Consider the following 12,570-nt stretch of genomic DNA (forward strand, 5'->3'; position numbering starts at 1 on the left):
ATAACTAACTCATAGGCCAGAGGAAACATCACAATGGAAGTTAGCAAATACTTTGAACTGAATGATAATGAAAATAAACGTATTGAAACTTGTGAGGAGCCGCTAAGGAAGCGCCTAAGTGAGAATGTTTAGTGCTAAATGCATGAGCTGGAAAATAAGGCGGCTGGGGGCACCTCGGTGGGTTAAGCTTCTGACTCTTGGTTTCAGTTCAGGTCATGGTCTCACAGTTCATGGGCTCGAGCTCGGCATCGGGCTCTGCGCTAACAGTGAAGAACTTCCTTGGGATTCTCTCTCTTTCCCGCTTTCTCTGCCCCTTCCCCACTCTCTCTCTCAAAATAAATAAACTGAAAAAAAATTTTTTTTTATTTACAAAAAAGAAAATAAGGAGGCTGGAAGTCAGTGATATAAGCTTCTGTCTCATGAAACTAGAAAAGCCCAATAAATTAAATCTAAAAATGGAAGGACAACTATAATCAAGAGAAGAGTTGACATCAGTGAACTAGAGAAGAGAGGCACAATAACAACAACAACAAAAATAGCAAAGCCAAAGTAGGTGTTTGAAAGATTAACAAAATCAGTAATCCCGTCAAGATTAATTATAGGGGAAAAAAAAAACCAAACAGAAAAAATAACCCCAAATGTTTTTCACCTCAATATCAGAAATGAAAGAGGGCCATCACTACAGACCCTACGGACATTTTAAGTGGGACAACAGGATATTATGAAACGCTTTATGCCAACAAAAAGGACACCCTCGATGAATGGACACATTCTTTAAAAACCACAAGTCACCAAAACTAATTCAAGAAGAAATGGAAAATCCAAAGAATTCTATACTGTTTAAAATAATCAAATCTGAAATTAAAAACCTCCTGACAAAGCGAAATCCAGACTCATATGGCTTCACGAGTCATTTTCTAAACCTTTAAAGAAAAAATAATACCAGTCTTACACAAGCTCTTGTAGAGAACAAGGAAATAGAGAACACCTTCCCATTCATTTTATAAGGTCAGCCAAACCCTGACATTAAAAGTTGACAAGGGTATTATAATAAAAGAAATGTACAGAATTATATCTCTCATGAATGTAGATGAAAATCCTAAATAAAACATTAGTAAATCACATCCAGAGGTATTAAAAGGATAATACTTCTTGAGCATGTAGAGTTTATTCCAGAAATGCAAGGTTGGTTTAACACTTGAAAATCAATCAGTGTAATTTGTAATAGCAACATCCATCAATTAATAGTAAAAATACATATCCTTAATCTGATAAAGAGCATTTTAAAAAACTCTACTGTTAATGTAAATGAAACTACCAAGCACTTTCCTCTTGCCCACTACACCATTTCTGTTCAACATGGTACCAGAAGTCTTAGCTAGTCCAATAAGGCAAGAAAAAGAAAAAGATACAAAGGAAGTAAAACTGTTTTTATTTTCAGATGGCATACTTATGTACTAGAAAATCCCAAAGAATCTACAAACTACTAGAATCAATAAATGAATTTAGAAAGATCACTAGATAAAATGTCAACATATGAAATTTAGTTTACTTCTGCATACTAGCAGCAAATGGCTCGATGATGAAATTAAAAACAATTTACAATAGGAATGAATCTTTTGAAAGATGTGCAAGATTCACACTGAAAACTACAAGACATTTCTAAAGAGAGATTAAGGAAGGACCTAAGTGGCGAGGCATACCACATTCATGGATTGGGAAGTTCAATATTATTATGATGTCAAGTCTCCCAGACTGATCTATAGATTCAATGTCATTTCAATCACAATCCCAGGAGTGTTTTTGTAAGGCGTATTGACAAACCGCTTTATATGGAATTGCAAAGAACCTAGAATAACTGGGACGATGTTGAAGAGAAAGAACAAAATTGGAAGACTTACTCCAGTAGATATCAAGATCTACTATGCGTAACCAAAATTAAGCGACAGCAATTAAACAGTGGGGTATTGCTGTTAGACTAGACATAGACCCATGGGATCAAATTCAGAGTTCAGAAACAGACTCACACATACGTGCCCGCTTACTTTACAGTAAAGGTACGTAAGCAAGACAGTAGAGGAAAGGACGGTCTTATCAATAAATGAGTTGGATATCCATGTGGAGAAAAGTGGATCCTGACCCCCACCACGTGGCATGCACAAACATTAATTCAAGATGAATTATATTCCTAATAAGAAAGGTAAAACAATAAAGTTTCCAGAAGACAATATCATCATGACTTCCAGAGAAGCACAGATTTCTTTTTGTATGTTTATATATTTATTTTGAGAGAGAGGGAGAGAGCAGGGGAGGGGCAGAGAGAGAGGGAGAGAGAATCCCAAGCAGGCTCCATGCTATCAGCGCAGAGCCCGACGTGGGGCTTGAACTCACAAACTGTGAGATCATGACCTGAGCCGAAATCAAGAGTCAGATGCTTAGCCGACTGAGCCACCCAGGCGCCCCTGGATAAGCACAGATTTCTTAAACGGGACCTAAAAGCTATTAATCATAAAAGAGCTGATTGATAAATTGGGCCCCATTGAAATTAAGAAGGTCTGTTCACTAGAAGAAAGCAGTAAGAGGGTGAGAATGTGAGCTGCGGGCCGGGAGAAGAGGTATTCAGAAAAGGACTCATATCTGGAAGGCACACCGAATCTTTACAAATCAATAAGAGAAAGGCCAGCAACTTGTTCAGAACCGGGCGGAAAACTGGAGGCGATCTCTCACCAAACAGGATCTCCAAATGACAGAAAGTGGAATTAAAGGGACTCAGCGTCGTTACCCATCACACAAAAAAGTCAGGTGAAAACCACAAAACGAGCTATGGATTGGTTAAGAAAGTACTCGACGTCATAGAGCCGACTACCCTGGCTAGACTGCAAGTGCCTGACCATCCTGGGGTTTGCGAGGCTGTGGGGCGGGGGAGCCTCTCCTGCGATGCTGCACGTTGGACAACCCTTCGGCCTACATTCTGAACCCGTGATTCCCCTCCTACGCTTATACCCTTCAGAAACGGGTGCCTGTGTCCAGTAAAAGACACAGACGAGGAAGCACATGGCAACTTGTGATAAACTGTCGGTTATTCACACAGTGGAATACCACACAATGATCAGAAAGAATGTCTGAGGCACGATACCGAATTACAAAAAGGCCAGACACAGAGGAGTGCATCCTACGTCATTCCATTTATTTATAATAAGTCCAGGAAGGACAGAGGTCACCTCTGGGGGCTGGGCCATGAGAGGTTTCTGGGTACTGGAGATGTTCTGTATTTTGGTGGTGATCACATGGGAGTATACAAACATAAAGATTCTTAAGTATATATATATTTTAGCCTTTATATATTTTTGAGAGACAGAGAGAGAGAGACAGAGCAGGAGCAGGGGAGGGGCAGAGACAGAGGGAGACACAGAATCCGAAGCGGGCTCCGGGCTCCGAGCTGTCAGCACAGAGCCCGACGCGGGGCTCGAACCCACGGACTGTGAGATCATGACTTGAGCCGAAGTCGGCCGCTCAACCGACTGAGCCCCCCAGGCGCCCCTTTTTAAAAAACAATTTTTTTAATGTTTCAGAAATCACCTTTTTAAGAGAAATCATTGTGGTTGGGGGAAAAAAAAACCCCAACTTCTGTGAGCCTGATTATTTTATTAAGCATTTTATGAGCAATCTTACGTATATTCTTGTAGGGGAACAGCTCCATTTTGGCCCCTGCCTGCACCCGACGCGGGTCACGTGGGCGAGGCTTGAAACACAGCTGGTCTGGGTCTGGGTCTGGGTCTCGGGGTCCTCCCGGACCAGAAGAGCATGGGGAGTTCAGGGGGAGCAGCTAACAGATCCTTTCTCACGGTCCTCCCTGTCCACCCCGAAGGCTGTCCTGAGTCAGCCGGTGACGCAGTGGGATAGCCAGTTTCTCACCAGCTCCCAGGTTCTGAGGAGGCATGAGGCTTCCCGCCTGGACCCCTCAGGGTGCGGGTGCAGGCTATGAAGCCACTCCGCGGCCGTCCAGCGTCGCCTCCCCCACAACTCCCCTTTATGTGGCAGTCACCTGTCTCTCCCCTCCCTTCCTCTGTCTACACGAGCAACAAACTGTGTAAATCCAAAAAGGCTCATTGTTCTCTGCTGCTGGTTCCGCGGGGGCCTTGGCCCCGCCTCGCCTCGCGGTTGCCAATTCTTACATATGGAAAGCGGATCATTTACACTCTGGGCGAAAAGAAGGGGCTATAAAGGGAGCTGGTATTTACTACAAGCGAACTGTGTGCCGAACACCGCACCCGGCATCACGCGAGTAACCGAATTTCCTTGTCGCAGATTTGTCCTTGGCTACGTTGGACCGTGATGACGCTCTCCGTGTATCTAATACTTTGTTGGCATCGTTATCACTTCTGCCCGTGTTCTGGGTGACAGCCTGCCGTCCAGCAGAGACGAGGTTTGCAGAGCATCTGGGCCAAGCCCTTAAGAATCAGCACTGCTGATCCGCCGGGCACCAGCCGGAGGGGTTCTGAGAAGGGGACGGTGAGCATTGTCCCTTAGAGGCGGCTGGAGGGAAGGGCGGGGACCAGCTGAGCACACGGGAGGGGGTCCGGAGTCTTGTTACCTAAACCGACAGGACTGTATTTTTCGCCGCAGGCTGATGGGGAAGAGGGTGGGGGAAGGGGACTAAGTACCAAGTACCGCGCTAGGAGTGTTAACGGGTAGAATCGTGGTCCCCACATCGATCTCAGAGAGGGTTAGCTGCATGCCAACAGCACAGAGCTTGCCGGTGACAGAGCCAGGACTCAAATCCAGGCCATCTGCCTGCAAAGTCTGAGCCCCCCTCTGTGGTACTCTGGCTGTTGGTAGCCGGTTGCCGTGGAAACCGCATCCCTGCCCTGCCTCAGACTGCGCACCGTCACCTGCAGCTCAGGGGACAGCCCACAAGCGCCACTGGGTCGCGCAGAAACCCCGCCAGGCTTCTGAGGGCACCAGCCGACCTTTCGTCAACTGACCTCGAGGGCCCCTGCGGTCGCCAGCCAGTGCCACCGGGTCCCCGCCAAACAAAGCCTCTCTGTGGGCCCCGCCTGTCATCGGCTGCAGGTGAAGCAGCGGGCATGTGTGTCGTCCCCTGGGGTCTCCCTCCTTTCCTGCCTTCTTCCTCAACGCCCTGTATTCTGATGACACAGCCCTCCTCCCCCCACCCCCACCCCGTTGGGGGTGGGGGTGGGGGAATAACAAGCAAAATTGTGGATGATGATATAATACGACTAATGACGGGGAAAACGGTGTGAATACCTGCGGGCCACGGCGATGACAGTCGCCATGGGGCTGAAAGACTCCATTTACGGCGTTCCCGTCCGGGGCCGGCCGCCCTGCTCTGCCGCTCGGCAGACGCGGGTCTGCTCTGGGGACAGGGCTTTGTTCACTCATCACGTTACGGCGGGATTGTGTTAGCCGCGCCGGGCGGTGGGGGTGGGGAGCCAGCCTCTGTGCTCCGAGGCCCCCTTGGAGAGTTCTAGAACACAACTAACTTCGGTAGGAGGGCAGATGCGTCCGCGAGGAAGCCACTACATTATCCCTCTACTAAGAATAAAATGGCAGGGGCGCCTGGGTGGCTCAGTCGGTTAAGCGTCCGACTTCAGCTCAGGTCACGATCTCGCGGTCCGTGAGTTCAAGCTCCGCGTCGGGCTCTGGGCTGATGGCTCAGAGCCTGGAGCCTGTTTCCGATTCTGTGTCTCCCTCTCTCTCTGCCCCTCCCCTGTTCATGCTCTGTCTCTCTCTGTCTCAAAAATAAATAAACGTTAAAAAAAAAAAATTTAAGAATAAAATGGCAGAGACCAGCCAAGGGCATTTCTAGAAGACAGAAGTTTTGCAGGGTCCATTTGCAGGTGATTCCTTTCTTTTGTTAAGTTTTTAAAAAAAAATTGTGGTAAAACCTACTCACTACAAAACTGACCACTTTCCCATCCCCACCGTACACCTGCAGAACTTTCTCCTCTCCCCAAACTGGAACAGCCCCCGTTAAACAGTTCCTCATTCCGGGTAACTGCCACTCCACCCACTGTCTCGTGAACGTGACCTCTCCGGGTCCTTCAGGTGAGTGGAATCATACAGTCCGTGTCCTTTTGTGTCCAGCTAGTTTCACTGAGCAAAGTGTCTTCCAGGTTCATCCACGTCATAGCAGGTGTCAGAATCTCCTTCCTTTTAAAGGAATATTACCTACACTAGTCCACTGTAAGTACAGACCACATTTTGTTTACCTATCCATCCACCAAAGTACACTTAGGTTTCTTCTACCTTTTGGCTCTGGCATCAGGTGATTTCTGTCGTGACGCTCTCTTCGCCTTTTACAATATAATAATTTTGTGCCCCATTTCTAGAAAGGATATGAGATGACTTCCCCTAAAGAGCACGCCCTAGAACAGTACAGAGTAAGATAAAGGAGATCAGAAACAAGGCAGGAGGTAAAATTACATTTTCAATGTCAGCTAGGGTGTTACTCAATTGGACAGTAAGTTTAGATTTGAGCCTCCCGGTGGCCAAAGTGAAAAGGGATATGTTGAGCCTCAGGATTCTGACAGCATACGATGCTTTTATTAGTAAAGTTAGCGGAGTTGTACTATGACGGATCCACTGGCTGGTTTTTCTGAGAATTTATTTCTCAAAATATTTGTGAAATTGAAATGCGTTTTGTCTTAAACATCCTGGTGTATAGAGGGAAAACTAACAAAATAAAAATGACGAAAACAAAACTTGGTCCAGTAAGTTACAACAGGCAATTAAAGAAATTGGCTTTGGGTGCCTGAGTGGCTCAGTAGGTTAAGGGTCTGACTTAGGCTCAGGTCACGATCTCGCAGTTTGTGGGTTCGAGCCCCACGTTGGGCTCTGTGCTGACAGCTCAGAGCCTGGAGCCCGCTTTGGATTCAGTGTCTCCCTCTTTCTCTGCCCCTCTCCTGCTCATGCTCTGTTTCTCTCTTGTCTCTCAAAAATAAATCAATGTTAATTTTTAAAAAAAAAAAAAAGAAAGAAATTGGCTTCTTCTGGGCCTGAAAGACCCCTACACCATTACCCTCTGGCCACCGTGTGTTGTTCATTGTGTCTCTGGGCCTGGCTCTGTACCTGTGCTTTTGAAGATGTGCAATCAGGATTTGCTTAAAATTTAAAATAATAATGGCATTATTATGAAGTGACATTTACGGAGAGCCCCCAAAGGTAAGTCTCCAGGAGGGAGAAAAACCAGAACAGAGATCTCCGAGCTCCTCTTCCGGGCCAGGCACTGTGCACTGTGTTTTGCATTTGCCGCCTTGCTTCCTTCTCCCCAAAGCCCCGCGAGGTAGTAATTATCAGACCTGTTGTTCAGATGAGAAAACTGACAAGTTGAAGAAAAGTCTAAGGAGGCTCTTGACCTGAGCTGGAGAAAAGCACTAGACTTGGGGTGGGTCCCCTACAGGGAGAAGGGAGGAAAGGACCCCTTTCCAGCGTTTTCAGCTCCAGACCCACCTATTCCGGAAGCCTTCACGCACCCGTCCTGGAGGAGCCTGCGCAGGTCCTGGGTCCACGGCCGTCACCTCGGCGGTTATTGTGCTGTTGTTTTTACCTCAGGCGTATTTGGATGCGGGGATTTGCACACAACTGAACTGAACGTAGTTGGTAAGGAGGAGAGACTCGTTCCACAGTGCTCATCAGGGCTTACACGCAAGGTGGTCTCTCCTCCGTGTCTGCAGCGGAAGGAGCCTGGGAGGGCCCCAGAGGAGGAGCTGCTAGGCTTGGGGGTGGGGGTGGGGGGGGGCGGTGCAGGTCCCTGGGCTTCTGAGGTTCAGGTTCGTCTTCTGCTGGGTGGTGATTAGTAATGACCTCCCAGTGCTGCCCGGAGATGGCATGTGCCAAGCTGGTGATAATTCCCTAAAGAAAGCCATCCGGGTCCAGTCGGAAGCGTCTTTTCGTTTCCAGTCTCTGGTTGGAACGGACTCTGTGAGCACCAGCGGCTTCCACCTCAGAGCCCCGAGTGCCTGTCTCCTGCCGCCTCTCCCTCAGCACCGGAGGGAGCCAGGCCCCGGGTACGAACCCGCCCCACCACGCCTCACCTCCGGCTGCACCCATCTTCCTGTCGTACGACAAAGTGCTGCGAGATCCCGATTTCTTGTTGTTTACCAGCAACACCAATGTTCTCAACACAAGCCTGCCTCGGTAGAGGCCGGAGTGGGTTCTCCCGGGACGTCAGTGCCGTTAGCACGCGGTCCTGGGATGCCTGGCGCTTTCTGGGCCGTGATTTTGGTTTGGGAGGCTGTGGGGGGCTCGGGTTTCCAGGGCGATGCTGCTGGGGCGGGGGGGGGGGGCGCGGCCGACGCCTCTGCCAGCTCCTGACAGTAAAGGCTCATCCAGGGAGACCATGTGGAGGCTGTTTCTGTGAACAAATGCACACTCTTCCTGCTGGGGCAGGCAAGAATTCAGCACCCGCTGCACGCACATCGGTGTAGGAGTCAGAGAGCAAACGATGCCCAGGAGGGTGCAGTCTTGGGAAACCGAAGATTTCTTCTGGGATCTATCAGCCTTTGCGCACAAGGAATATGCAAAGCAGGCCTTCGCCTCTTGGGAAGGATCCCAGGTCACTGGCGACTTGACAGACGGACTGGAATAATTCATCCATGCAGGTGCAGGATCTGGGGCAGGGTGGCCGGGGCGCGGGACTCATTGCCGAGAGGGAGGGTTTCATGCAATGATATAATGTCAGGGTCAGAGCTGTCGGCTGATGTTGCCATTATAATTGGTCTGCTAACTGCTTAGATTTCCAGTTGAGGACGTTGGCCCTTGGCCGCTGCCCTGAGAGGGCTGTTTCATGGCCACATTTGCTCTGTGACATTGCAATGGCTTCTGGGTCCCACCCTCCAGGTGACGCCCCTCTTCCTTGGCCCTATTCCATGCCCGGAGCTCTGCGTGCCTGTCTCCTGTCTCCCCTCCCCTCCCACCCCTGCCTATCCTTCTCCATAATAGTCTTGCCCAAAGCCAAGGCTCCGGGGCAGATTCTAGGTTCCTGTAGAGGTGTAGGGTGGGAGAGAGGGGCAGGGGGACAGAGGTGCAGGCTTCCCTACAGCGTGGCTTCTGTAACGCACGCTAAGGTCACCCCAGGCTCACGGGCTTGCAAGCTGACCACGTTCTTTGCAAGCAGATACCACGTTCTTTGTTCTGGATTTCCTGCAAAGGGAGGGAGACAGAAGCCTGTGGGGCCACCCTATGACGGAATGATTGCCTCACCTCCTCTACAACAGCCCTGGGCCGTCCCCTCCACTCCCGGCTCTCCAGCACCGGCTGCCCCTGCCTTGTCGGCGGAACAGCCAAGTGGGGAGAGGCCCTTGGGAATGTGTGTCTCACAGGATGGGACACCGGAGGCCAGAATCGTGGTGACGGTGGTAGGGATGGGGGTTAAAGAACCGAGTCTGGTTTGGGAACAATTTCCCTGCCTCCAGCAGCCCATATCAGGGCCCACGGCAGCCGTGCTCCAGATGACAGGCCACTGAGGGACGGCCTGGCTCCCTGAAGGCCGAGGGCCCTGAGGGTGGGGTTGACTTGTCCCCCAGCATCGGGACCTATGCCAGCACTCAAGGAACCGGCCCCGGCACAGGCACATCAGGCCCCAAGCTGTGTGGACCGTGGAGGGGGCTGCGGGGGGAAGGAAGCAGAGGCTGGCTTTCTAGAAGCATCTCAGGGAACCCAAAGGGAGAATGACCAAAGCCCCAAGGGAAACTCCTGCCTCTTCAGCCTCGCCGCACCGACCCTGGCAGGGCCTCGGCTCCAAGGAACAGCCTCAGACTTGACCCGGCGGAACAAACAGGCAGTGGCAGGGGCCCCTGGGCGCTCGGGTCCAGCCGTCCCGTGAGCAGAGGTGCACACAGAAGGCCCTGCACGCTGGCGGGCGGCCCCTTCACACGGGCGCCTGGCGCAGAGGCGAGCCTGACGGCTTTCCAGGGGAGAGTGGGCGTCGGGCTCCCCGCTCCTAATAAGCACCTTCTCCCGGCGAGTTACCTGCACACAATTAATTATGCAATTATCTAGGCTGGGTTGAGAAGAGTCACCATCAAGTTGTCAAGATAGGCCCTGGGATAAGAGTGTTTCTCTCTGCCGAGTGGAAAACATTCCTTTCTAATTTCCAAGTCCCCTGTGGCTGGCCGCAGGTAAAGCCACCTCTCGTCCTTCGGGGTTAGCCCCGCTTGGGTGTGTATTCATCACTTTTAAACCCTGAACGTGTTTCCGGAGGTATCCCACACACGCGTGCTTTTTATCATTCTTACCACTCCCCTCCCAGGGCTGGACTATTAACACAATCCGGCAAATATGGGATTTGAAGGGGACCAGGTGGTCCTCGGTTCAGGGCAGAGGCTGGAGGTCGGAGGCCGGGGGGTGGGGCAGGCGGGGGAAGCTGACTTGGCTTCCGGTCTTTGCCAACCCTGACCCGCGAACTCACAGACGTCACTTCAGAGAGGACCATCGGTTGAGTTTTTTATGCGAAACACGTTTTTAAATTTTTTTAACGTTTACTTACTTCTCAGAGAGAGCGCGACAGACAGAGCGTGAGCAGGGGAGGGGCAGAGAGAGAGGGAGACACAGAATCCGAAGCAGGCTCGGGGCTCCGAGCTGTCAGCACAGAGCTCGACGCGGGGCTTGAACTCACGGACCGTGAGATCGTGACCTGAGCCCAAGTCGGACGCTTAACCTCGAAACTTGATGTATTCATTTTTAAGTTTATTTATTTATTTTGAGACAGAGAAAGAGCGCAAGTTGGGGAGGGGCAGAGAGAGAGAGAGAGAGAGAGAGAGAGAGAGAGGGAGAGAGAGAGAGAATTCTAAGTAGGCTCTACGCCATCAGCACAGAGCCTGACTCGGGGCTCGAACTCACGAACCATGAGATCATGAACTGAGCCGAAGTCGGACACTTAACCAACTGAACCCCCAGGCGCCCCTAGAAAGTCCTGAATCTTGGGAGACCAGGAAGCCCCCCAGAAGCTGCCCCTTCTTCTGATCGCACTGCCAGCAGCTCTCACTGGTCACGGTGCGGTCATGGGTCGTCACGTGGCTTGATGGGTCCGCACGTGTGAGCCTCGCCTCCATTCCTGTCTGGTGGCAGTGTGTCACAGGCTTCTGTAACAGATACTGCAGACAGAGGCTTTAACATTCATACCTCGCTGTGCTGGAGGCTGAAGTTCAAGATCTGGCTGCCGAAAAACTGGTTTCTGGTGACGTTCCCTTCTGGTTTGTAGACGGCCACCTTCGCATCGTGTATGTATGACGTTCGTATGAGATCTCTGGTGTCTTTTCTTCTTCTTCTAAGGACACGAACCCTATCTGGTCAGGGCCCCTCCCTGATGACCCTGAATCACTTCTACAAAGGCCTCGTCTCCAAAGAGTCACTCTGGAGGTTAGGGTTTCAACATATGGATTTTGGGCAGGATGGGGGCACAATTCAGTGCACAGCACGGTGGTTTTCCATTCTCCATCCAAAAAACACTTCCTGAGCTCCTATTCTGTGCCCGACACTGTGCCAGGGGACATCAGAACAAAGATGAGCCTCTGCTCTCGGGGTACTTGCTCTCCGGGAAGGGACAGGCACACGAATAGACATTTATTTATTTTTTATAGGTTTTTTAAAAGTCTATTTATTTATTTTGAGAGAGAGACAGAGAGAGCGAGCGGGGGAGGGGCAGAGAGAGAGGGAGAGAGAGAGAATCCCAAGCAGGCTCCCGATGCAGGGCTTGAACTCACGAACTGTGAGACCAGGACCTGAGCTGAAACCAAGAGTCAGATCCTTAAGTCACTGAGCCAGCCAGGTGCCCCATGAATGGACATTTAAAAAAAATTTTTTTTTAATGTTTATTTTTGAGAGAGAGAGAGAGAGAAAGAGAGACAGAGTGCAAGCAGGGGAGGGGCAGAGAACGAGGGAGACACAGAATCCGAAGCAGGCTCCACACTCCGAGCTGTCAGCACAGAGCCCCACACGGGGCTCGAACCACGAGATCATGACCTAGGCCAAAGTCCGACGCTTAACCGACTGAGCCAGCCAGGCGCCCCGACCCATGAATGGACATTTAAGGTGCGATTCAGCAAACGCCTACCACAGGAAGACTCCAAATGTACAGAGAAGGGAAGCACTGGTCACATTTGAGAAACTGAGGGAGGCGTCTCAGAGCATCTGGAATTTCTTTTTTAAAGTTTTTTTTTTTTTTTTAAATCAGGGGCACCTGGCTGGCTCAATCAATGGCGTGTGCGACTCTTGATCTCGGGGTTGTGAGTTTGAGCCCCACGCTGGGTATAGAGGTTGCTTTAAAAAAATTCTGAAGCGGTGCCTGGGTGGCTCAGTCGGTTAAACATCCAACTTTGGCTCAGGTCATGATCTCCCAGTTCGTGGGGTTGAGCCCCGTGTCAGGCTCTGTGCTGACAGCTCAGAGCCGGAAGCCTGCTTCGGCTTCTGTGTCTCCCTCTCTCTCTGCCCCTCCCCTGCTTGCACTCTGTCTCTCTTTCTCTCTCTCTCTCTCTCAAAAATAAACATTAAAAAGCTTTTTTTTAATCTTTAAAAATTATGATAAAATACACATGCCATGGTAGTTAT

This window comes from Herpailurus yagouaroundi, unplaced genomic scaffold (assembly GCF_014898765.1).
Source record: "Herpailurus yagouaroundi ecotype Mexico unplaced genomic scaffold, PumYag 182, whole genome shotgun sequence".
Taxonomy (NCBI): domain Eukaryota; kingdom Metazoa; phylum Chordata; class Mammalia; order Carnivora; family Felidae; genus Herpailurus; species Herpailurus yagouaroundi.